The sequence below is a fragment of the Dendrobates tinctorius genome, unplaced genomic scaffold (genome assembly GCF_039654945.1).
Source record: "Dendrobates tinctorius isolate UK_male_01 unplaced genomic scaffold, ASM3965494v1 ptg000171l, whole genome shotgun sequence".
Classification (NCBI taxonomy): domain Eukaryota; kingdom Metazoa; phylum Chordata; class Amphibia; order Anura; family Dendrobatidae; genus Dendrobates; species Dendrobates tinctorius.
In genome coordinates, this window is record NW_027361838.1 from 1,553,081 (window position 1) to 1,578,863 (window position 25,783).

The 25,783-nt window shown below is 41.4% G+C and overlaps 1 protein-coding gene across 4 annotated transcripts in view; it reads left to right on the forward strand.

The window, feature by feature from the left end:
- Positions 1-25,783, forward strand: part of ZNF521 (zinc finger protein 521) — a 532,966-nt gene that overhangs the window by 242,856 nt on the left and 264,327 nt on the right. The gene's annotated exons all lie outside the window — the stretch shown is intronic.

The window sequence follows — 25,783 nt, forward strand, 5'->3', positions numbered from 1 at the left end:
TATTGAGAAGACTATTTTTAATTCAAAAGTTTTCTTCAAGACTTTAATTTCCGAATACCATCTTCTTATCATGGCCACAACACAGCAGAAGCTCTGCTTAAGGCATGCTTGGGGATAGTAATTACTTGGTGTTTTTTACTAATTCAATGAAGTGGTTTCTTGTTAATAAGCTAACAAGTGTGTTTTATCGTTTGAGAACTCCTAAGGTTTTAGGCACTTTATTAAAGACATTTTTTTCAAGACTAATTTCATATACACACTGCTAATTAACCATTGAATGTATTAGTTTTCCAATAAATACACAGTCTTTAGTTTATTGCCTTGTTATTTGATAATAGATCAAAGTATAAAGGATGGATTCACGCATCTTCCTTCTTGTAGTACGCCGAAGCTTCTCTTGTGTCTTGGTTTTTCAAGTTATTTCCCCAAACAAACACTCTTGGTTAATGAAGAGCAGACGAGTATTAATATAATCCTCTTGGTGTGAACCGCAGGACACGTAGTAGTAATGAAGAGCTGATCCGGTGATGTTTGCATTAGTGTATGCTAAATATAACGAATATCCACAACACTTTAAAATTATTAATGAATGCGCCTCTTGTGGGTGTCTTTATTTCTAGCAAGGGTTAGTTTTACATTTGGCTTTTGTTCTCCTTCCTAATCAGAGCTCCCTTTTCACTTACAAGTATTGATGCAGCCTTTCTTTCAATTTCATGGATATTGCAAATTTTGATATTTCATACTATTTTTGACCCGTGTGATGAAGGAGCAGCCGCCATCTTGGATATGGGGCATAATGCTCGCCTCATGTCTGAGCTTGGCCTGTCCCAGTGATGCCATTTTGTCTGAGTTCACAAGAATCACAGGCAGCTAACTGCTCCTACCCCCCATGGCCTGTAAGCATATTGAAGAAAACAAGATTTAGTGCTCCAATGTTGAATAGCAAGGTCTTTTAGTATGATAATGAGATAAGGCCAAAACAGAACTTCAAAGCTTGAGTAGGAGCCACGCCAGCATCAGGCGTGAAGGTGCCTGGGGGCTTCAGTTAGAATATACCTGTCAGCAGGACACAGAAATACACATCCATTGTCTCTCCCAGCCAATCCAACTCCATCCTAGAATCATAGATTATGAGCACACCTTTCGAGTTACAGACTCATAAAAAATATCCGTGTGACCCTGAGGAAATCGCGCATCTGACAGTGCGACTCCCGAGTCGGTGAGGGCTCTGGAACCAGAGATATAGAGATTGGCCCTCCACAGTGACCCAATGGGGCCATGTTTGCTCTCCACATGACAGGCAAAACAAACCACATTCATTGGTACCTTTCATGTCCTGATCCAATCATCCTGGAGAAGGTTACCTGTTGTGAGTTCATTTTCCTCTTCACTACTGAGGCCCGAGGAACTCCCTCTTCTGGTGAAGAAAGGTAGTGAGCCTGATTGTCAAACACCTGGGGCTGATGATGATGACTGGCTGAGTGGAGTTAATGACTGGATTTAAGGCTGCCGACGCCCTTCTGGCCTGCGGGTGATTTCTCTGTGGACTTCTAGGAAACCAGTCTGATTCCTGCTCATCTAAAGCTAAGATTTCTGCTTTGCCTTTTTGCATTAGTGTTTTGTTTTCCTTGCTTTTCTGGATTCTGCCATTCCCTGCTGGGGTGAGCTGAATCTCCTTTTGCCTGTTGCTCTGTCTTCAGAATATTCCTGAGTACTGACATAACCTTTTTTGAAGCCTAGCGTCTTCAGGGCCTTTTTTACTGTCAGTTTGTTGGCTCTTATTTTCATAGGGTTTTTCACGGATTGCAGACAGCAGCCTTCCTGTCCTTTCCTATCTAAGCTAGCTTGGGCCCCATCTTTGCTCAGTCTATCTTTCTGTCTGTGTTTTGTTCTTTCTTCTTGCTTCACCATCATTATATGTGGGGGGCTGCCTTTTGCTTTGGGGTCTGCTCTGGGGCAGTTCAGATTTCCCTTTCTGTCTTTAGGCTATGTAGTCCTCCGGCTGTGATCGAGGGGCCTAGGGCATCGTAGGAGTCCCCCACGGCTACTGCTAGTTGTGTTGATAGGTTCAGGGGTCTGCAATCCGATAGCTGCCAACCTCTCAGGTTTTCTGGACTTAGCTAGCATTTCTATTTTTGCCTCCTACGGTGACTCAATCATAACAGTTACCCCCTTTCTTAGATATTGGGAATAAATTCTGCAGGGAGCTAAAGGGTAGGGATTATTAGCCCACCCTCTGACACGGGGGGAGGAACCCAGCATGCTTAAGAACTGAGAGCACATGGCAGAGACACTCTCTCTCACAGAAGAACCAGATGATGATTATCTAAGAAGGAACTGGAGACAGATCTGCCAAGGGAGCAGCGGCACGCGCTTTGGGGTCTGTCCGGCAATTAAGATTCTTATACCTGTGGACTGCAGAGCTCCCGGCATCCACATGCAACCTACAACCTGGTAAATTGACCTCCAGCTTAACCCCTTCACCCCCAAGGGTGGTTTGCACGTTCATGACCCGGCCAATTTTTACAATTCTGACCACTGTACCTTTATGAGGTCATAACTCTGGAACGCTTCCATTGATCCCGGTGATTCTGACATTGTTTTCTCGTGACATATTGTACTTCATGTTAGTGGTAAAATTTCATTCAAATAACTTGCGTTTATTTGTGAAAAAAATGGAAATTTGGCAAAAATTTTGAAAATTTCACAATTTTCCAACTTTGAATTTTTATGCCCTTAAATCACAGAGATACGGCACACAAAAAACTTGATAAGTAACATTTCCCACATGTTTACTTTACATCAGCACAATTTTGGAACCAAAATTTTTTTTTGTTAGGAAGTTATAAGGGTTAAAAGTTGACCAGCGATTTCTCATTTTTACAACACCATTTTATTTTTAGGACCACATCACATTTGAAGCCACTTTGAGGGGTCTATATGATAGAAAATACCCAAAAGTGACACCATTCTAAAAACTGAACCCCTTAAGGTGCTCAAAACCACATTCAAGAAGTTTATTAACCCATTAGGTGCGTCACAGGAATTTTTTTGAATATTTAAAAAGAAATGAACATCTAACTTTTTTTCACAAAAAAAATACTTCAGGTTCAATTTTTTTTATTTTACCAAGGGTAACAGGAGAAATTGGACTGCAAAAGTTATTGTGCAATTTGTCCTGAGTACGCTGATACCTGATTTGTGGGGGGAACGACTGTTTCGGCGCATGGCAGAGCTCAGGATGGAAGGAGCGCCGTTTGACTTTTTCAATGCAAAATTGGCTGGAATTCAGATCGGACGCAATGTCACGTTTGGAGAGTCCCTGATGTACCTAAACAGTGGAAACCCCCTACAAGTGACCCCATTTTGGAAATTAGACCCCCCAAGGAACTTATCTAGATATGTGGTGAGAACTTTGAACCCACAAGGGCTTTACAGAAGTTTATAACGTACAGCGGTACAATTAAAAAATCATATTTTTTCCACAAAAATGATCTTTTCACCCCAATTTTTATTTTCCCAAGGGTAACAGGACCCTAAAAGTTATTGTGCAATTTGTCCTGAGTACGCTGATACCCCACATGTGGGGGTAAACCACTATTTGGGCGCATGGCAGAGCTCGGAAGGAAAGCAGTGCCATTTGACGTTTTTGGCTGGAATTGAGATCGGACACCATGTCGCGTTTGGAAAACCCCTGATGTACCAAAACAGTGGAAACCCCCCACAAATGACACCATTTTGGAAACTAGACCCCCTAAGGAACTTATCTAGATGTGTGGTGAGAACTTTGAACCCCCATGGGCTTCACAGAAGTTTATAACATAAAGCCATACAATTAAAAAATCATATTTTTTCCACAAAAATGATCTTTTCACCCTCAATTCTTATTTTTCCAAGGGTAACAGGACGTAAAAGTTATTGTGCAATTTGTTCTGAGTACGCTGATACCCCACATGTGGGGGTAAACCACTATTTGGGCGCATGGCAGAGCTCGGAAGGGAAGCAGCGCCATTTGACGTTTTTGGCTGGAATTGAGATCGGACACCATGTCGCGTTTGGAAAACTCCTGATGTACCAAAACAGTGGAAACCCCCCCACAAATGACACCATTTTGGAAACTAGACCCCCTAAGGAACTTATCTAGATGTGTGGTGAGCACTTTGACCCCCCCAGTGCTTCACAGAAGTTTATAATGCCCGGGCGTGAAAATAAATAATTCGTATTTTTTCCACAAACATGATCTTTTAGTCACCATTTTTTTATTTTCCCAAGGGTACCAGGAGAAATTGGACCCCAAAAGTTGTTGTCCAATTTGTCCTGAGTATGCTGATACCCCATATGTGGGAGAAAACTACTGTATGGGCACACGTCGGGGCTCGGAAGGGAAGTAGTGACGTTTTGGAATGCAGACTTTGATGGAATGGTCTGTGGGTGTCATGTTGCCTTTGGAGAGCCCCTAATGTACCTAAACAGTGGAAACCCCCCACAAATGACACCATTTTGTAAACTAGACCCCCCAAGGAACTTATCTAGATGTGTGGTGAGCACTTTGAACCCCCCAGTGCTTCACAGAAGTTTATAACGCCCGGGCGTGAAAATAAAAAATTTGTATTTTTTCCACAAACATGATCTTTTAGTCACCATTTTTTTATTTTCCCAAGGGTACCAGGAGAAATTGGACCCCAAAAGTTGTTGTCCAATTTGTCCTGAGTATGCTGATACCCCATATGTGGGAGAAAACTACTGTATGGGCACACGTCGGGGCTCGGAAGGGAAGTAGTGACGTTTTGGAATGCAGACTTTGATGGAATGGTCTGCGGGTGTCATGTTGCCTTTGGAGAGCCCCTAATGTACCTAAACAGTGGAAACCCCCCACAAATGACCCCATTTTGAAAACTAGACCCACTAAGGAACTTATCTAGATGTGAGGTGAGCACTTTGAACCCCCAAGGGCTTCACTGAAGTTTATAATGCCAGGGCATGAAAATAAAAAAATCGTATTTTTTCCAGAAACATGATCAATTAGTCCCCAATTTTTTCATTTTCCCAAGGGTAACAGGAGAAATTGGACCCCCAAAAGTTGTTGTCCAATTTGGCCTGAGTACGCTGACACCCCATATCTGGGAGAAAACTACTGTATGGACACACGTCGGGGCTCGGAAGGGAAGCAGTGACGTTTTGGAATGCAGACTTTGATGGAATGGTCTGCGGGTGTCATGTGCGTTTGGAGAGCCCCTGATGTACCTAAACTATTGAAACTCCCCACAAGTGACCCCATTTTGGACACTAGACCCCCCACGGAACTTATCTAGATGTGTGGTGAGCACTTTGAACCCCCAAGTGTTTCACAGAAGTTTATAACACTCGGACGTGAAAATAAAAAAATCATTTTTTTCCACAAAAATGATATTTTTGCCCCCAATTTTTTATTTTCCTAAGGGTAACAGGAGAAATTGGACCCCAAAAATTGTTTTGCAATTTGTCCTGAGTAGGCTGATACCCTACATGTGGGGGTAAAACACTGTTTGGGCGCCTGGCAGAGCTTGGAAGGGAAGGAGCACCATTTGACTTTTTCAACTCAGAATTGGCTGGAATTGAGATCAGACGCCATGTTGCATTTGGAGAGCCCCTGATGTGCCCAAACAGTGGAAACCCCCAATTATAACTCCAACCCTAACCCCAACACACCCCTAACCCTAATCTGAGCCCTAACCCTAGCCCTAACCCTAGCCCTAACCCTAGCCCTAACCCTAGCCCTAACCCTAGCCCTAACCCTAAGGCTGTGTGCACACGCTGCGGATTTTGCTGCGGTTCCGCAGCGGTTTTGGCTGCTGCGGACCCGCAGCAGTTTCTGCTGCGGTGTACAGTACCATGATTCCCTATGGGAATCAAAAACCGCAGTGCAGACGGTGCGGAATTTTCCGCGCGGATTATCTGCGGTTTTCAATCCGCAGAAAGAATTGACATGTCAATTCTTTCTGCGGATTCTCCTGTGGTTTGCCATCTCCTCTATTGAGGAGATGAAAAACCACAGGACAAAACCGCAGAGCAATCCGCAGGTAAAACCGCAGGTCTTTTGACCTGCGGTTTCACCTGCGGATTTTACAAAATCCGCGCGGATGAATCCGCACCTAATCCGCAGCGTGTGCACACAGCCTTACCCTAACGGGAAAATGGAGATAAATACTTTTTTTTAGTTTTATTATTTTTCCCTAACTAAGGGGGTGATAATGGGGGGTTTGACTTACTATTTATGGCGGTTTTTATGTTTGGCGGCTGTCACACGCTAAAAGACGCTTTTTATTGTAAAATAGTTTTTGCATCACCACATTTTGAGAGCTATAATTTTTCCGTATTTTGACCCACTGAGTCATGTGAGGTCTTATTTTTTGCGGGACGAGTTGACGTTTTTATTGGTACCATTTTCGGGCACGTGACATTTTTTGATCACTTTTTATTCCTATTTTTGGGACGCAGAATGAACAAAAACCAGCGTTTCATGAATTTCTTTTGGGGGGGTGCGTTTACACCGTTCCGCGTGCGGTAAAATTGATAAAGCGGTTTTATTCTTCGGGTCAGTACGGTTACAGCGATACCTCATTTAGGTCGTTTTTTTATGTTTTTGTCGGTTTTATGCATTGAAAACTATTTTATATAAAAAATAATTATTTTTGCATCGCTTTATTCTGCGAGCTATAATTTTTTTATTTTTTCGCTAATGATGCTGTGTGGCAGCTCGTTTTTTGCGGGACAAGATGACGCTTTCAGCGGTACCATTGATATTTATATGCGTCTTTTTGATCGCGTGTTATTACACTTTTTGTTTGGCGGTATGATAATAAATCATTATTTTTTGCTTCGTTTTTTATTTTTATTTTTTAAGGGGTTCGCTAAAAGGGTTAACTAATGGGACAGTTTTATAGGGCGGGTCATTACGGACGCGGCGATACCTAATATGTGTACTTTTATTGTTTTTTTTTTATTATTTCCAAAAAATGGATTTATTGAGGGAATATTTTTTTTTTTTCTAATTTATTTGGCGATTTTTTTTTATTTATTTTTACATTTTTTTTTAATTTTTTATTTACTTTATTACATAGTCCCAGGTGGGACATCACTGTCCTGTGACAGATCGCTGATCTGTCACATCACAGATCACTGTGACAGATCAGCAATCTGTCACAGGCATTGAAGAAGACTTCCTCTTGCCTGCGCTTTGCAGGCACTGAGGAAGCCAGCTTCCTCAGGTCCCCGAAGGCCCCCGTCGCCATCTTGGATTCGGGGGCCTGGAGGATAGGAGCCCCCCGCAGCAGCGCTGCACATTGCGCTGCCGTGGGGGGCTCAGGGAAGCACGGAGGGAGCCCCCTCCCTGCCGATGCTTCCCTTTAACTCCCGGTACACCGCGATCATGTTTGATCGTGGTGTGCAAGGGGTTAACGTGTCGGGGGCGGTCCGTGACCGCCCCTGACACATAGTGCCGGGTGTCAGCTGTGATAATCAGCTGACACCCGGCCGCGATCAGCGGCGCTCACCACGTGGGCGCCGCTGATCGCGGTAGACGTACTATCCCGTCCACGGTCATACGGGCCCGGGTACCGTGGACGGGATAGTACGTCGCATGTCAGGAAGGGGTTAATATCTCTAAGTCTTGTACCATTATTGTTATATTTTACTCTGACTGCAAATCCACTGTAATTCCATTGTATAGCTTACTGTATATTTCTGTAATTATCTAGTGCGCCCTTAAGGCAATTAAACCATAAAATTAATCTTGGGCTGGTGCTTTTACTCTGATTACGTTCATGACCCGGCCAATTTTTACAATTCTGACCACTGTACCTTTATGAGGTCATAACTCTGGAACGCTTCCATTGATCCCGGTGATTCTGACATTGTTTTCTCGTGACATATTGTACTTCATGTTAGTGGTAAAATTTCATTCAAATAACTTGCGTTTATTTGTGAAAAAAATGGAAATTTGGCAAAAATTTTGAAAATTTCACAATTTTCCAACTTTGAATTTTTATGCCCTTAAATCACAGAGATACGGCACACAAAAAACTTGATAAGTAACATTTCCCACATGTTTACTTTACATCAGCACAATTTTGGAACCAAAATTTTTTTTGTTAGGAAGTTATAAGGGTTAAAAGTTGACCAGCGATTTCTCATTTTTACAACACCATTTTATTTTTAGGACCACATCACATTTGAAGCCACTTTGAGGGGTCTATATGATAGAAAATACCCAAAAGTGACACCATTCTAAAAACTGAACCCCTTAAGGTGCTTAAAACCACATTCAAGAAGTTTATTAACCCATTAGGTGCGTCACAGGAATTTTTTTGAATATTTAAAAAGAAATGAACATCTAACTTTTTTTCACAAAAAAAATACTTCAGGTTCAATTTTTTTTATTTTACCAAGGGTAACAGGAGAAATTGGACTGCAAAAGTTATTGTGCAATTTGTCCTGAGTATGCTGATACCTGATTTGTGGGGGGAACGACTGTTTCGGCGCATGGCAGAGCTCAGAATGGAAGGAGCGCCGTTTGACTTTTTCAATGCAAAATTGGCTGGAATTCAGATCGGACGCCATGTCACGTTTGGAGAGTCCCTGATGTACCTAAACAGTGGAAACCCCCTACAAGTGACCCCATTTTGGAAATTAGACCCCCCAAGGAACTTATCTAGATATGTGGTGAGAACTTTGAACCCACAAGGGCTTTACAGAAGTTTATAACGTACAGCGGTACAATTAAAAAATCATATTTTTTCCACAAAAATGATCTTTTCACCCCAATTTTTATTTTCCCAAGGGTAACAGGACCCTAAAAGTTATTGTGCAATTTGTCCTGAGTACGCTGATACCCCACATGTGGGGGTAAACCACTATTTGGGCGCATGGCAGAGCTCGGAAGGAAAGCAGTGCCATTTGACGTTTTTGGCTGGAATTGAGATCGGACACCATGTCGCGTTTGGAAAACCCCTGATGTACCAAAACAGTGGAAACCCCCCACAAATGACACCATTTTGGAAACTAGACCCCCTAAGGAACTTATCTAGATGTGTGGTGAGAACTTTGAACCCCCATGGGCTTCACAGAAGTTTATAACATAAAGCCATACAATTAAAAAATCATATTTTTTCCACAAAAATGATCTTTTCACCCTCAATTCTTATTTTTCCAAGGGTAACAGGACCGTAAAAGTTATTGTGCAATTTGTTCTGAGTACGCTGATACCCCACATGTGGGGGTAAACCACTATTTGGGTGCATGGCAGAGCTCGGAAGGGAAGCAGCGCCATTTGACGTTTTTGGCTGGAATTGAGATCGGACACCATGTCGCGTTTGGAAAACTCCTGATGTACCAAAACAGTGGAAACCCCCCCACAAATGACACCATTTTGGAAACTAGACCCCCTAAGGAACTTATCTAGATGTGTGGTGAGCACTTTGACCCCCCCAGTGCTTCACAGAAGTTTATAATGCCCGGGCGTGAAAATAAATAATTCGTATTTTTTCCACAAACATGATCTTTTAGTCACCATTTTTTTATTTTCCCAAGGGTACCAGGAGAAATTGGACCCCAAAAGTTGTTGTCCAATTTGTCCTGAGTATGCTGATACCCCATATGTGGGAGAAAACTACTGTATGGGCACACGTCGGGGCTCGGAAGGGAAGTAGTGACGTTTTGGAATGCAGACTTTGATGGAATGGTCTGTGGGTGTCATGTTGCCTTTGGAGAGCCCCTAATGTACCTAAACAGTGGAAACCCCCCACAAATGACACCATTTTGTAAACTAGACCCCCCAAGGAACTTATCTAGATGTGTGGTGAGCACTTTGAACCCCCCAGTGCTTCACAGAAGTTTATAACGCCCGGGCGTGAAAATAAAAAATTTGTATTTTTTCCACAAACATGATCTTTTAGTCACCATTTTTTTATTTTCCCAAGGGTACCAGGAGAAATTGGACCCCAAAAGTTGTTGTCCAATTTGTCCTGAGTATGCTGATACCCCATATGTGGGAGAAAACTACTGTATGGGCACACGTCGGGGCTCGGAAGGGAAGTAGTGACGTTTTGGAATGCAGACTTTGATGGAATGGTCTGTGGGTGTCATGTTGCCTTTGGAGAGCCCCTAATGTACCTAAACAGTGGAAACCCCCCACAAATGACACCATTTTGTAAACTAGACCCCCCAAGGAACTTATCTAGATGTGTGGTGAGCACTTTGAACCCCCCAGTGCTTCACAGAAGTTTATAACGCCCGGGCGTGAAAATAAAAAATTAGTATTTTTTCCACAAACATGATCTTTTAGTCACCATTTTTTTATTTTCCCAAGGGTACCAGGAGAAATTGGACCCAAAAAGTTGTTGTCCAATTTGTCCTGAGTATGCTGATACCCCATATGTGGGAGAAAACTACTGTATGGGCACACGTCGGGGCTCGGAAGGGAAGTAGTGACGTTTTGGAATGCAGACTTTGATGGAATGGTCTGCGGGTGTCATGTTGCCTTTGGAGAGCCCTTAATGTACCTAAACAGTGGAAACCCCCCACAAATGACCCCATTTTGAAAACTAGACCCACTAAGGAACTTATCTAGATGTGAGGTGAGCACTTTGAACCCCCAAGGGCTTCACTGAAGTTTATAATGCCAGGGCATGAAAATAAAAAAATCGTATTTTTTCCAGAAACATGATCAATTAGTCCCCAATTTTTTCATTTTCCCAAGGGTAACAGGAGAAATTGGACCCCCAAAAGTTGTTGTCCAATTTGGCCTGAGTACGCTGACACCCCATATGTGGGAGAAAACTACTGTATGGACACACGTCGGGGCTCGGAAGGGAAGCAGTGACGTTTTGGAATGCAGACTTTGATGGAATGGTCTGCGGGTGTCATGTGCGTTTGGAGAGCCCCTGATGTACCTAAACTATTGAAACTCCCCACAAGTGACCCCATTTTGGACACTAGACCCCCCCACGGAACTTATCTAGATGTGTGGTGAGCACTTTGAACCCCCAAGTGTTTCACAGAAGTTTATAACACTCGGACGTGAAAATAAAAAAATCATTTTTTTCCACAAAAATGATATTTTTGCCCCCAATTTTTTATTTTCCTAAGGGTAACAGGAGAAATTGGACTCCAAAAATTGTTTTGCAATTTGTCCTGAGTAGGCTGATACCCTACATGTGGGGGTAAAACACTGTTTGGGCGCCTGGCAGAGCTTGGAAGGGAAGGAGCACCATTTGACTTTTTCAACTCAGAATTGGCTGGAATTGAGATCAGACGCCATGTTGCATTTGGAGAGCCCCTGATGTGCCCAAACAGTGGAAACCCCCAATTATAACTCCAACCCTAACCCCAACACACCCCTAGCCCTAACCCTAGCCCTAACCCTAGCCCTAACCCTAGCCCTAACCCTAGCCCTAACCCTAGCCCTAGCCCTAACCCTAAGGCTGTGTGCACACGCTGCGGATTTTGCTGCGGTTCCGCAGCGGTTTTGGCTGCTGCGGACCCGCAGCAGTTTCTGCTGCGGTGTACAGTACCATGATTCCCTATGGGAATCAAAAACCGCAGTGCAGACGGTGCGGAATTTTCCGCGCGGATTATCTGCGGTTTTCAATCCGCAGAAAGAATTGACATGTCAATTCTTTCTGCGGATTCTCCTGTGGTTTGCCATCTCCTCTATTGAGGAGATGAAAAACCACAGGACAAAACCGCAGAGCAATCCGCAGGTAAAACCGCAGGTCTTTTGACCTGCGGTTTCACCTGCGGATTTTACAAAATCCGCGCGGATGAATCCGCACCTAATCCGCAGCGTGTGCACACAGCCTTACCCTAACGGGAAAATGGAGATAAATACTTTTTTTTAGTTTTATTATTTTTCCCTAACTAAGGGGGTGATAATGGGGGGTTTGACTTACTATTTATGGCGGTTTTTATGTTTGGCGGCTGTCACACGCTAAAAGACGCTTTTTATTGTAAAATAGTTTTTGCATCACCACATTTTGAGAGCTATAATTTTTCCGTATTTTGACCCACTGAGTCATGTGAGGTCTTATTTTTTGCGGGACGAGTTGACGTTTTTATTGGTACCATTTTCGGGCACGTGACATTTTTTTGATCGCTTTTTATTCCTATTTTTGGGACGCAGAATGAACAAAAACCAGCGTTTCATGAATTTCTTTTGGGGGGGTGCGTTTACACCGTTCCGCGTGTGGTAAAATTGATAAAGCGATTTTATTCTTCGGGTCAGTACGGTTACAGCGATACCTCATTTAGGTCGTTTTTTTATGTTTTTGTCGGTTTTATGCAATGAAAACTATTTTATATAAAAAATAATTATTTTTGCATCGCTTTATTCTGCGAGCTATAATTTTTTTATTTTTTCACTGATGATGCTGTGTGGCGGCTCGTTTTTTGCGGGACAAGATGACGCTTTCAGCGGTACCATGGATATTTATATGCGTCTTTTTGATCGCGCGTTATTCCACTTTTTGTTTGGCGGTATGATAATAAATCATTATTTTTTGCTTCGTTTTTTATTTTTATTTTTTAAGGGGTTCGCTAAAAGGGTTAACTAATGGGACAGTTTTATAGGGCGGGTCATTACGGACGCTGCGATACCTAATATGTGTACTTTTATTGTTTTTTTTTATTATTTCCAAAAAATGGATTTATTGAGGGAATATTTTTTTTTTTTTCTAATTTATTTGGCGATTTTTTTTTATTTATTTTTACATTTTTTTTTAATTTTTTATTTACTTTATTACATAGTCCCAGGTGGGACATCACTGTCCTGTGACAGATCGCTGATCTGTCACATCACAGATCACTGTGACAGATCAGCAATCTGTCACAGGCATTGAAGAAGACTTCCTCTTGCCTGCGCTTTGCAGGCACTGAGGAAGCCAGCTTCCTCAGGTCCCCGAAGGCCCCCGTCGCCATCTTGGATTCGGGGGCCTGGAGGATAGGAGCCCCCCGCAGCAGCGCTGCACATTGCGCTGCCGTGGGGGGCTCAGGGAAGCACGGAGGGAGCCCCCTCCCTGCCGATGCTTCCCTTTAACTCCCGGTACACCGCGATCATGTTTGATCGTGGTGTGCAAGGGGTTAACGTGTCGGGGGCGGTCCGTGACCGCCCCTGACACATAGTGCCGGGTGTCAGCTGTGATAATCAGCTGACACCCGGCCGCGATCAGCGGCGCTCACCACGTGGGCGCCGCTGATCGCGGTAGACGTACTATCCCGTCCACGGTCATACGGGCCCGGGTACCGTGGACGGGATAGTACGTCGCATGTCAGGAAGGGGTTAATATCTCTAAGTCTTGTACCATTATTGTTATATTTTACTCTGACTGCAAATCCACAGTAATTCCATTGTATAGCTTACTGTATATTTCTGTAATTATCTAGTGCGCCCTTAAGGCAATTAAACCATAAAATTAATCTTGGGCTGGTGCTTTTACTCTGATTACGAATCTTAGAATACCCAGCGGGTAACAGAACATCCTCCCCGGCGGCCATTTGCTCTAGGTGCAGTTCCCTTACTGACCTGAGAGACAAAGGGGGCACTGGAGAGCTGTGCCTGTGTAGTTACGTCACATTGGTGATGTGGGAGAAATCGGTTTCCTTCACAACCCGTATCAATATTGCAAAAAAAAATAAAAAAATTTTAAATATTTTTCAATACTTTAATTTTTTGTTTATGTTATTGCGTGAAATATTCTGTGGAAATAAAAAAGATATATCGATGGCCCATGGCTGTCCATCCGTACTTCATCGCAAAATAGCAGACTGGAGTTCAGTTTTTTATCTGGGAGATGGGGCTTAGGAAAAGAGGACTTTTGCTTCACAGGTGAATGATAATAATAGCAGTTAATAATAGCAGTTAAACTTTGTTTCCAAGTTATTTAAAGGGATTGCACATGTTATATTTATTTCAGCCGATGTGTTGAGGACATAATTTTGTGGCACTTACTATTATAGCGTTATGACAGGTTCTGCCAGACCTATATAATAGTAAGGGCCACACAATCCTGTCCCTAGCACGTGTTAAAATAAAGATAAAGTGGCCAGTCCCTTTAAGTTTGTTTTGATACTGTACATTAAGCCAAAGTTATATGTTAACCCCTACATCTTTATTGTTTGTACATGTCCCCGCCTAGTTCTAAAGTGCTGCTAGGTATGATGGCGCACCAAAAATTGGCTGTAAATAAAATTTACAAGACCAAATAATTTCCCATGTTAATAATTGCATTGCACCTGTAAATATCAGCTGCAATACAAATGATCCATATGGGATCCAACCCTTTTTTAAACAGTGGACAGCACCCGGACTTGTAAAGTGATATGTAAATTCAGACCAAACTACGGCTATGGGACATGTTTTTGACATGGATGCAATTCTTGAATGAAGATGGATCATTTAACATTCAAGACTGCATTTGCGTCAAGAGTCTGAAGAGGCCAACAAAGGACTGGACAAAATGTCCTTCTTTACCATTGTCAGTCTAAATCTGTTGTCTATGGCACACCGCTCTGTAGACCTAAAATATAAAATAAATCTTAAAATAGAGGAAAAAGGGATTTTATACTTATTTTTTTCGATTTCCAAAAATACATCCAATGAGCCAGTTCTAATGTTGAGAAAGCGGTTCACTGGTATCAGAAGCTGTGTTAATGTGAGTGAAAGCATAATTACCAATATTCCTTTATTGTGTGACTTTTTTCGTCTATTAAAACCTTTTTCTATGTTATACGTAAAGTATAAAATGTGCTATTCACTCTGTATTGTGTTCAGTGCATAAACTTTAAATTATTTCCGGTCGTTTAATGATGAGATAAGCCTGACATTGTCAAGCCATATTTGTTTTCAGTCTGATAACTTTTGACCAATAATTGCCATCCTCTAATTATCTATTTTAGTCATGAAGGAATCTTTCTCTGTGGGGGCTGGCATTATGATTAGAGCATAAATCCCATAAGATACATGTGTGTTCCAGATCGCTCCAAACAACTGTCTCATGAAACGTAGCGGGCACACTGCAAACCACTCACTGTGCACAACAGAGGAGCACATTTGCTATTGTGGGCTCATCTGTCTGACAAATAAGATGATAAAAAGCCAAATTGTTAAATTGTTGATAGTTCACTGCTGCTACCAGGCAATTAAAATCATGTCAGTTACAGTAAAGACTGTTTGTATTCTCTTGTTTGCACAGATAGTAATATGTTTCACCTTGTAATTTTCCAATATTTTGGTGAATAAAAAATATAAAAAAATATTACTTTTGTTTTCTATGGCTGAATTGCCAAAGACAATTTAATTGCTAATTATTACTAATAATATATATTTCTATAGGGTCTTACATTTGATATAATCTATGAGCTATTGATTAATATAATCTATGAGATACGAATTGCAACTGTTTTACTACATTTATATAGTTTCATACATTTACAGTTTGTTTCCTTGAACTCTAATGTGATATTACACCTACTATTTATGTCATACAATATTCTAGAACAAAACTAGATTGTTGGGTGCTACTGCAAAATGGGAGTGGTAGTCTGAATATGTGAATAATAATCCGAAATATTTAAGTGATATAAGAAGGCTCTGTACCCACATAGTCAGTGTGACTTAGAATTGATTGATCTTTGATAAACTGCAGTATCAGAAAGCAATATTTTTTAGTCTTCACACTCTGGAAACAAGGAGGAAAGTGTAAAGCCCCTCTGTCCTAATGTCCTAATTTTTATATTTAAGAAAAAATACTGAAACCAAGGCTTGCGTGTTAGACATAATATGCTTCCTGCATTGGGAGCCAGGCAAGAGATAATTTTAATTTTGTTATAATCCATTATTATACCATGCCCACACACAAACACATCACCTGAATACAGCAACCTGTTGTTGATGTTTGCATGTGAGACATGAACCTACCCTGGCTTTTCTTGCTGACTCCTTTTTAGTAAAGATTTTTCTATAAATCTTTTAAAGGAAAGCTAGATTTATAATTTTTAATGTGTTTTAATAATTCAATTTAGCAACTGTACAGTCATGGCCAAAAGTTTTGAGAATGACACAAATATTATATTTTCACATGATCTGCTGCCCTCTGGTTTTTATGTGTGTTTGTCAGATGTTTTTATCACATACAGAAATATAATTGCAACAATATTATGAGTAACAAAAGGTTATATTGACAGTTAGAATGAGTTAATGCAGCAAGTCAATATTTGCAGTGTTGACCCTTCTTCTTCAGGACCTCTGCAATTCTCCCTGGCATGCTCTCAATCAACTTCTGGATCAAATCCTGACTGATAGCAGTCCATTCTTGCAAAATCAATGCTTTTATTTTGTCTGAATTTGAAGGTTTTTGTTTGTCCACCCGTCTCTTGATGATTGACCACAAGTTCTCAATGGGATTAAGATCTGGGGAGTTTCCAGGCCATGGTCCCAAAATCTCTATGTTTTGTTCCCTGAGCCATTTAGTTATCACCTTTGCTTTATGGCAAGGTGCTCCATCATGTTGAAAAAGGCATTGTTGATCGCCAAACTGCTCTTGGACGGTTGGGAGAAGTTGCTCTTGGAGGACATTCTGGTACCATTCTTTATTCATGGCTGTGTTTTTAGGCAAGACTGAGAGAGAGCCCATTCCCTTGGCTGAGCAGCAACCCCACACATGAATTGTTTCAGGATGCTTGACAGTTGGCATGAGACAAGACTGGTGGTAGCGCTCACCTCGTCTTCTCCGAATAAGCCGTTTTCCAGATGTCCCAAACAATCGAAAAGGGGATTCATCAGAGAAAATGACTTTACCCCAGTCCTCAGCAGTCCACTCCCTGTACCTCTTGCAGAATATCAGTCTGTCCATGATGTTTTTTTCTGGAGAGAAGTGGCTTCTTTGCTGCCTTCCTTGAGACCAGGCCTTGCTCCAAGAGTCTCCGCCTCACAGTGCGTGCAGATGCACTCACACCTGCCTGCTGCCATTCCTGAGCAAGCTCTGCACTGCTGGTAGCCCGATCCCGCAGCTGAAACACTTTTAAGAGACGGTCCTGGCGCTTGCTGGTCTTTCTTGGGCGCCCTGGAGCCTTTTTGGCAACAAGGGAACCTCTCTCCTTGAAGTTCTTGATGATGCGATAGATTGTTGACTGAGGTGCAATCTTTCTAGCTGCGATACTCTTCCCTGTTAGGCCATTTTTGTGCAGTGCAATGATGACTGCACGTGTTTCTTTAGAGATAACCATGGTTAACAGAAGAGAAACAATGATGCCAAGCACCAGCCTCCTTTTAAAGTGTCCAGTGGTGTCATTCTTACTTAATCATGACAGATTGATCTCCAGCCCTGTCCTCATCAACACCCACACCTGTGTTAATGGAGCAATCACTGAAATGATGTTAGCTGGTCCTTTTAAGGCAGGGCTGCAATGATGTTGAAATGTGTTTTGGGGGATAAAGTTCATTTTCTAGGCAAATATTGACTTTGCAAGTAATTGCTGTTAAGCTGATCACTCTTTATAACATTCTGGAGTATATGCAAATTGCCATTAGAAAAAATGAAGCAGTAGACTTTGTAAAAATTAATATTTGTGTTATTCTCAAAACTTTTGGCCATGACTGTACACCCAACTGTACGACCATACTGGATTCTGTTGGTTTATGATCATTTCCGGGGGTAAACCTACATGTAGCTACTTCGCAACTTAGCATTTTAAGGTGTTGTTTGGAAGAATAATTAAGAAAAAATAAATAAAACACAGAAAAAGGTTAAGGTTTTTACTAGCCAAATGTAACAACCGTATACTCCACAACAATGCTGGCTGTTGCTGCAAATTACTTTTTGTGCATGTATAGATATATACATATATTTAAATATATATTTAGATACATATGTGTAGGAAAAAACATACAGCTCTGGCAAAAATTAAGAGACCACCACATCAAAACCCTGTCATGGTCAGCCCATTCTCCAGACTTAAACCCCATTGAAAACCTCTGGAATGTAATCAAGAGGATGATGGATAGTCACAAGCCATCAAACAAAGATGAACTGCTTAAATTTTTGTGCCAGAAGCAGTGTGAAAGACTGGTGGAAAGCATGCCAAGACGCATGAAGCTGTGATTAAAAATCATGGTTATTCCATAAAATATTGATTTCTGAACTCTTCCTGAGTTAAAACATTAGTATTGTTGTTTCTACATGATTATGAGCTTGTTTTCTTTGCATTATTTGAGGTCTGAAAGAGCTGGGGTTTTTTTTAATTTTGACCATTTTTCTTTGTCAGAAAAAAATACAAAATTTATTGCTTGGAAATTCAGAGACATGTTGTAAGAAATTTATAGACTAATAGAACAATTTACATTTTACTCAAAAATATACCTATAAAGAGAAAAATCAGACAAACAGAACATTTGAAAGTGGTCTCTTAATTTTTGCCAGAGCTGTACATTTAGACCATATTACCAATTTACTCAAGATAGTCTTTTTTCTTTCTAAGCCATTTAACCATCTGTTGTATAAATATGAACAATTCGAACAGCTACCGATGTAATAACAAGAGAATACTGCTCACCTATTCTTAAGAATTGGGAGTCCTCAGTGGTTGATACCTTTTAATGGCTAACTGAAAAGATGGTAACAAATTGCAAACTTTCCAGACTACTCAGGTCTCTTCATCAGGCACTTACTAATATGAAATCTGAAGAATCACATATTTATGCATAACACAGCACAGAAATAATGCACCACCAATAATGAACCACTGAGGACTCTCAATTCTGAATATTTTTCTATGTATTGGCTAACATGGTACAGAGATATACATCTTTCCTGCACCTATTCTTGACAATCTGATCATCGGCACTTGTTTTAATAAGACATTTTGAGAAGTTGGAAAACCACTTTTTAAAACAAGTAGTTTTAATTTGAGAAGTTATTTATATGAAATACAAGGTATAAAGAAACTATATTCTAGCACTGATTTGAGAGCTTTCAAGGCAAAATCGAGAGTTTTAGGCCTGTGAATCTTTACCCATGCAAATGTATTAGCTCTTATGCCGATTATGCAGTATGTTGGTAATTTCTGTGTCTGTGCAATAATGAAGATAACCAGCATATTTTAGAATGTTGGTTATTTGCATATCATCTTCATGAAGGCACGGAGATACCAATCTTTGTACCTAGACCTATAACCAAGCTTAAAGCAGCTCTCAAGTGACAGCTGGGAGTACTACACTTTTAAAACAAGTCCCCTGCCATGATTGATTCACTTCAAAGTGACTGCCATGTTCTCTTACACTCCTCTGAAGTAAGAGGTCATGCATCGCCAAGCCGCTTCTGGAACCAAACAAGTGGACAGAGACAAGCTGATTTTCTTTGTCTAATAGAAGTGTATTATGTGGATTAATGACTCGTACAATAAAGTTGTGATAATAATGAGAATTAGATTGTTGAGACAGGGGAAAAGAGAAAGATCATGCCAATATATATGGGAGACACCTCAATTGCATTAGAAAATTGTATAGTTTTGATTTGAACATTTTTCAAAATGACACAAAATACATGAGGACAAAGCACAGACCAATTTAAAAACAGGTAAAAGTACGTACAGTACATAGAAAGAAGACCTATCATGAACTCAGCCTTAATATGAAGGCATGAGCAAACCACACAGAGTTCCACAAAAAGCCCAGTATAAAACGCTGAAACAGACTGTAATAACAGCCCTGAGCAAATCCTATATGTGCAGAGAAGAAGTTCTAACAAATACTCACAGTACTATATGGGCCCCACATGATAAAGAAAGATAGTGCATGAGCAGAGATGAGAACTTCAGAATAATTCACTGCTTGAGTCACATAAGTAGCACATGGGATGCATGGCAATGAGAAGGCAAGCTCTTTAGAGCAAGAGGCACATTAACCCCAGAGCATGGGTAAGTCCTGGGATGTAGTGCAAGATGCCAGTGGGAGGAACAAAGTGTGGGATAGACTCCCACGCGTATCGCCACACACAAAGGTGGCTTCCTCAGGGAGAAATAGCAAGATGCACATTAACCATATGCTCTTGGATTAATGTGCCTCTTGCTCTAAAGAGCTTGCCTTCTCATTGCCCATGCATCCCATGTGCTACTTATGCGCAAGAGGCACATTAACCCAAGAGCATGCAGTGATTTATTCTGAAGTTCTCATCTCTGCTCATGCACTATCTTTCTTTATCATGTGGGGCCCATATAGTACTGTGAGTATTTGTTAGAACTTCTTCTCTGCACATATAGGATTTTCTCAGGGCTGTTATTACAGTCTGCTTCAGTGTTTTATACTGGGCATTTTATGGAACTCTGTGTGGTTTGCTCATGCCTTCATATTAAGGCTGAGTTCATGATAGGTCTTCTTTCTATGTACTGTATGTACTTTTACCTGTTTTTAAATTGGTCTGTGCTTTGTCCTCATGTATTTTGTGTCATTTTGAAAAATGTTCAATAAAAACTATATATACTTTCTAATGCAATTGAGGTGTCTCCCATATATATGGGCATGATCTTTCTCTTTTCCCCTGTCTCAGTATGCCATTGCCTGCCCATGGTGAGCCCTCTTGCTTACACTGATTAGTGGTGCCCTCTATTTTTCAAATATCTGAGAATTAGATTGTTCTCAGCTATGATACGTGTTTAAATTGCAGGTTTTAAGTTTTCTGAGTCAACTAGAAAATTAAAAGTAACTAGAAATTTTAGAAAAGCAGACCCTAAACATTTCCTATAAGTTAAAGTAACAAAATCAGATTGTAATGCCTCTGGATTCAATCTGGTGCTCTGTTGTCGTAGTCTCTGTCCCCTGATCCACAGCAGGTCCTTTTGCTGTCTGAGTGCTTCATCCCATAGTCCAGTGCTTATATACCCATCACACATCCTCCATCCCATAGTCCAGTGCCCATATACCCATCACACATTTTCCATCTCATAGTCCAGTGCCCATATACCCATCATACACATCCTCCATCCCATAATCCTATGCCCATATTCCCACCATACATATCCTCCATCCCATAGTCCCGTGCTTATATACCCATCATACACATCCTCCATCCCATAGTCCTGTGCCCATATACCCATCATACATCCTCCATCCCATAGTCCCGTGCCCATATACCCATCAAAGGGGAGGGGCTAACTAAAGGGGGTGGAGCATTAAGCTAACATTCTACTGTGACATCACAATAAAGGTCTAAAGTGGTGGCGCTATGGAGTGGGCGTGGTTATGCAGAGTAGGCGGGGCAATGTGGAGTGGGTGTGGCTTGATACACACATACACTCATTTTTATATATGTAGATATATATATATTTCTTTTTAAATTTTGCGACATTTTTGTGTAACATACGACTTTATGTACTAAAGAGTTGCAAAACAAGTTAAAGACAAAAGTGGTGTAAAATTCATAAACCATGTGTACCATTTTGATTAATTTGGTGCAGAAAGTGTCAATGAATATCACAAGATAAAAAAAGGATAAAAGACTTTAAAAAGTCCCAAATAATAAATCTGACCCATCAGGAGTTTACCTAGCGAAAACCCAACATAGAGTGTAAAAATGTGATATAAACACAAGCCTTGAGCCACACAGGGCTACTATAGAAATGCTGAGGAAAAATCTGGAAATCTGGTTAAATACAGTCTCTTGTTGGACAAAAGATGTATACCTACTCTAATTGAAGCCTTAGAATTTAGGGGATGTATAGATGAACATGAATAGGTACAAGATATTGTTTAAACCTAGTTAACTGAATTGGGATGTAATGTGCAGCTTTAGAAATGAGCAACCAAAAATATTACAAAAGCACTTTGGCGATTTTGTGAGCTATAACAGAACTCAGATTTTATGTCCCGTATTGGATCACAAACTACTGAAATCTGTGCTGCTCCGTTTTATCAGAGATCTTGCCCTCTTGTGAGCAATACTGGCTTCTGTCTGTAAAAGCCCATAAAGGGTTTCTACATGGACCACACAAAAGGGATACTTTCCCTTTAATAGCCATCTGTACAGGAGGGATGAGACGTGGGCCAGGTCATCTCTTCTCAGCTGTCATGATATTAACGTAGGTAATGGAGCAAGCTCTCTTTTCTGCTGGGTGTTGTTTTTCATAGATGTTCATCGATTTACCCAGATTATTTTATTTATTTTATACAGTTGGTCCAGGAAAACTGGGCAGAATAACAAACATTGCAACATTTTTTGTGATTTTTTTTTTAATTTTCATTTGCAGTGTTAACTTGTGTCTAGAACAGGGTCACACCTACTGTGCAGATGGCTGCATGAATTGTATACAAGCCAAGATACTTAAAAGAAATGTCCAGTGTGGGAATATAATAGAATAGAAGATAAAAGCGAAGTATATTCCGAAAACTTGTGAGTTTTATAATCGCAAGTTGCCCGGAGTTGTGAAGCTCCGTCAATGGGCTGTTGGGCTGTTTCCCCAATATAGTTTTTTGTGATATATCTTAACTGGTTGTGATCTCATCATTCTGCCCCCCTCCCATTAAAGTGTGAGAAGACCTCACTGCCTGGATACTCTCTGGTGAAGCAAATGCGATTTATGGAAACTTGAGAGCAATTATCGAACTTGTCACTGACACGGTGTTTGGTTTCTAATTTTTATTTTTGTTTTCTATCGTCTTCTCATGTAAAAAAATAATATTTTTTATTAGATTTTTTACGTATACAATAACAAAAGCCACACCTACGAACAGCTACAATATAAACATAGCTGTCTAAAGAAAGGGGAAAGGGAGGAAATTTGTATTGTAGATATGAATATAGTCCAATTTTGCAGTTTGATCAAGTATATTCTTATATCATGTAATAAAAATATTTAGCAAACAAGATCATAAGAAAATGAAGTGTAGAAGGCAAGAAGTATCAGTCTATAGAATATACTTTTGTTGGCAGCGGATTATTCAGGATACTCTCCAAGTGTGTGACAACAGAGCTTCTTTATTCAGGAGCAAACAGGAACCATATATTATAAGTAGAGTTGAGCGAAACGGGTCGAAAAAATTCAAAAGTCGCCGACTTTTGGCAAAGTCGGGTTTCATGAAACGAAACCCGACCCTAGGATGAGGTCGGCCACGAGGTCGGCGACTTACGCACCAAAGTCGCGTTTCAAAAGTTTGTTTTGCGCTCTTTTTCAGCCAATCAGGATCCACGGACACTGTGGGCAACGTGATGACCTAGGCACGGGTCACCACCATCTTTCAGAAGGGCATGCAAGTGATTGGCTTGCTTTGGTGGGCGTCACAGGGGGTATAAAAGGGCGTGCACACCGACCGCCATCTTACTTCTGCCGATCTTAGTATAGGGAGAGGTTGCTGCTGATTCTGTAGGGAGAGCGTTAGGCAGGGAAGAAGACAAAAAAACTGCTTCTGCTGCTAGCGATTTGGCCTGCACAACACACAAGTCACTGTGTGTGCAGTGCAAGGGGAGGCTATATAGTGGTGTATCAGTGGTGTTGGTTGTTGGGCTGCCTTTTAAGGCTTCCTGACACGCTGGCATTGCTGTTTACCCACTGCTCCGCAAACTGCTTTTTTAAAAGCAATCCAATCTCCCTTATCCTCTAGTCACTTTTGTCACAGCTGTGCCATCGAGCCTGTCACATAGCGCTCAGATATCAGTGGGCCTCACACAATCCACAAGTGTCCAGTGTCCAAAAGTGTGCGCAGAGATTCAAAATCTCCATTATCCTCTCGTCACTTTTGTCACAGGCAGCTGTGCCATCGAGCCTGTCACATAGCGCTCAGATATCAGTGGGCCTCACACAATCCACAAGTGTCCAGTGTCCAAAAATGTGCGCAGAGATTCAAAATCTCCATTATCCTCTCGTCACTTTTGTCACAGGCAGCTGTGCCATCGAGCCTGTCACATAGCGCTCAGATATCAGTGGGCCTCACACAATCCACAAGTGTCCAGTGTCCAAAAGTGTGCGCAGAGATTCAAAATCTCCATTATCCTCTCGTCACTTTTGTCACAGGCAGCTGTGCCATCGAGCCTGTCACATAGCGCTCAGATATCAGTGGGCCTCACACAATCCACAAGTGTCCAGTGTCCAAAAGTGTGCGCAGAGATTCAAAATCTCCATTATCCTCTCGTCACTTTTGTCACAGGCAGCTGTGCCATCGAGCCTGTCACATAGCGCTCAGATATCAGTGGGCCTCACACAATCCACAAGTGTCCAGTGTCCAAAAGTGTGCGCAGAGATTCAAAATCTCCATTATCCTCTCGTCACTTTTGTCACAGGCAGCTGTGCCATCGAGCCTGTCACATAGCGCTCAGATATCAGTGGGCCTCACACAATCCACAAGTGTCCAGTGTCCAAAAGTGTGCGCAGAGATTCAAAATCTCCATTATCCTCTCGTCACTTTTGTCACAGGCAGCTGTGCCATCGAGCCTGTCACATAGCGCTCAGATATCAGTGGGCCTCACACAATCCACAAGTGTCCAGTGTCCAAAAGTGTGCGCAGAGATTCAAAATCTCCATTATGCTCTCGTCACTTTTGTCACAGGCAGCTGTGCCATCGAGCCTGTCACATAGCGCTCAGATATCAGTGGGCCTCACACAATCCACAAGTGTCCAGTGTCCAAAAGTGTGCGCAGAGATTCAAAATCTCCATTATCCTCTCTTCACTTTTGTCACAGGCAGCTGTGCCATCGAGCCTGTCACATAGCGCTCAGATATCAGTGGGCCTCACACAATCTACATGTGGGGACAAATGACACCGCAAGAAACGACCTGGAAATCATCTGCAGAGACTTTGAAGACTTAGGCAAGAAAGTGAAAGAACTGGGAGCGCAGGTGGTCTTCTCTTCCATCCTCCCAGTGGATGGCCATGGAACAAGGAGGTGGAATAAGATTCTGCAGGTGAACAACTGGCTACGTCGATGGTGCCGTCAGCAAGGATTTGGATTTCTGGATCACGGAGTGAACTACTTATACGATGGACTACTTGCTAGAGATGGGGTGCACCTTACGAAGACTGGAAAGCATGTATTTGGAAGTCGCCTTGCTACACTTGTAAGGAGAACTTTAAACTAGAACAACATGGGAAGGGAAGCAAAAGACCAGAAAAAGCCATACACCTGACAAATGCTATTGAGAACTCTGCTATTAGAAGTGGAAAGGAAGAACAAAGACGAAAGAATCTAATTAATAAAAATATTGGAGAAAGAGAAACCAATCACAAACTAAAATGTTTCTATACTAATGCACAAAGCATGGGCAACAAACAAGGAGAATTGGAACTACTAACACAGGAACAGAAATATGATGTAATTGGAATCACTGAAACTTGGTGGGACAATACACATGATTGGAATACAAGACTAGAAGGATACAACTTATTTGCAAGAAACAGACTTGATAAACGAGGAGGGGGTGTCGCATTGTATGTTCGAAACGCGTATATCTGCACAGAGATTGAAGCTTCAGAGACTGGGAGTTCTGTGGAAACTGTTTGGGTAAGAATACAAGGACAGAACAATGGAAAGGACACCATTGTAGGCATTTACTACAGGCCGCCTGTGCAAGCCGAATATATAGATGAACTCTTTATGCATCAGATGGCCAAGTTCTCCAAAAAATATGACATAGTTGTCATGGGAGATTTCAACTATCCAGACATTTGTTGGGAATCTCTCTCAGGCAAAACTAACAGGTCAAGGAAATTCTTATCCTCTCTTGCTGACAACTTTATCTTCCAAAAGGTAAGGGAGAAAACAAGGGGAAC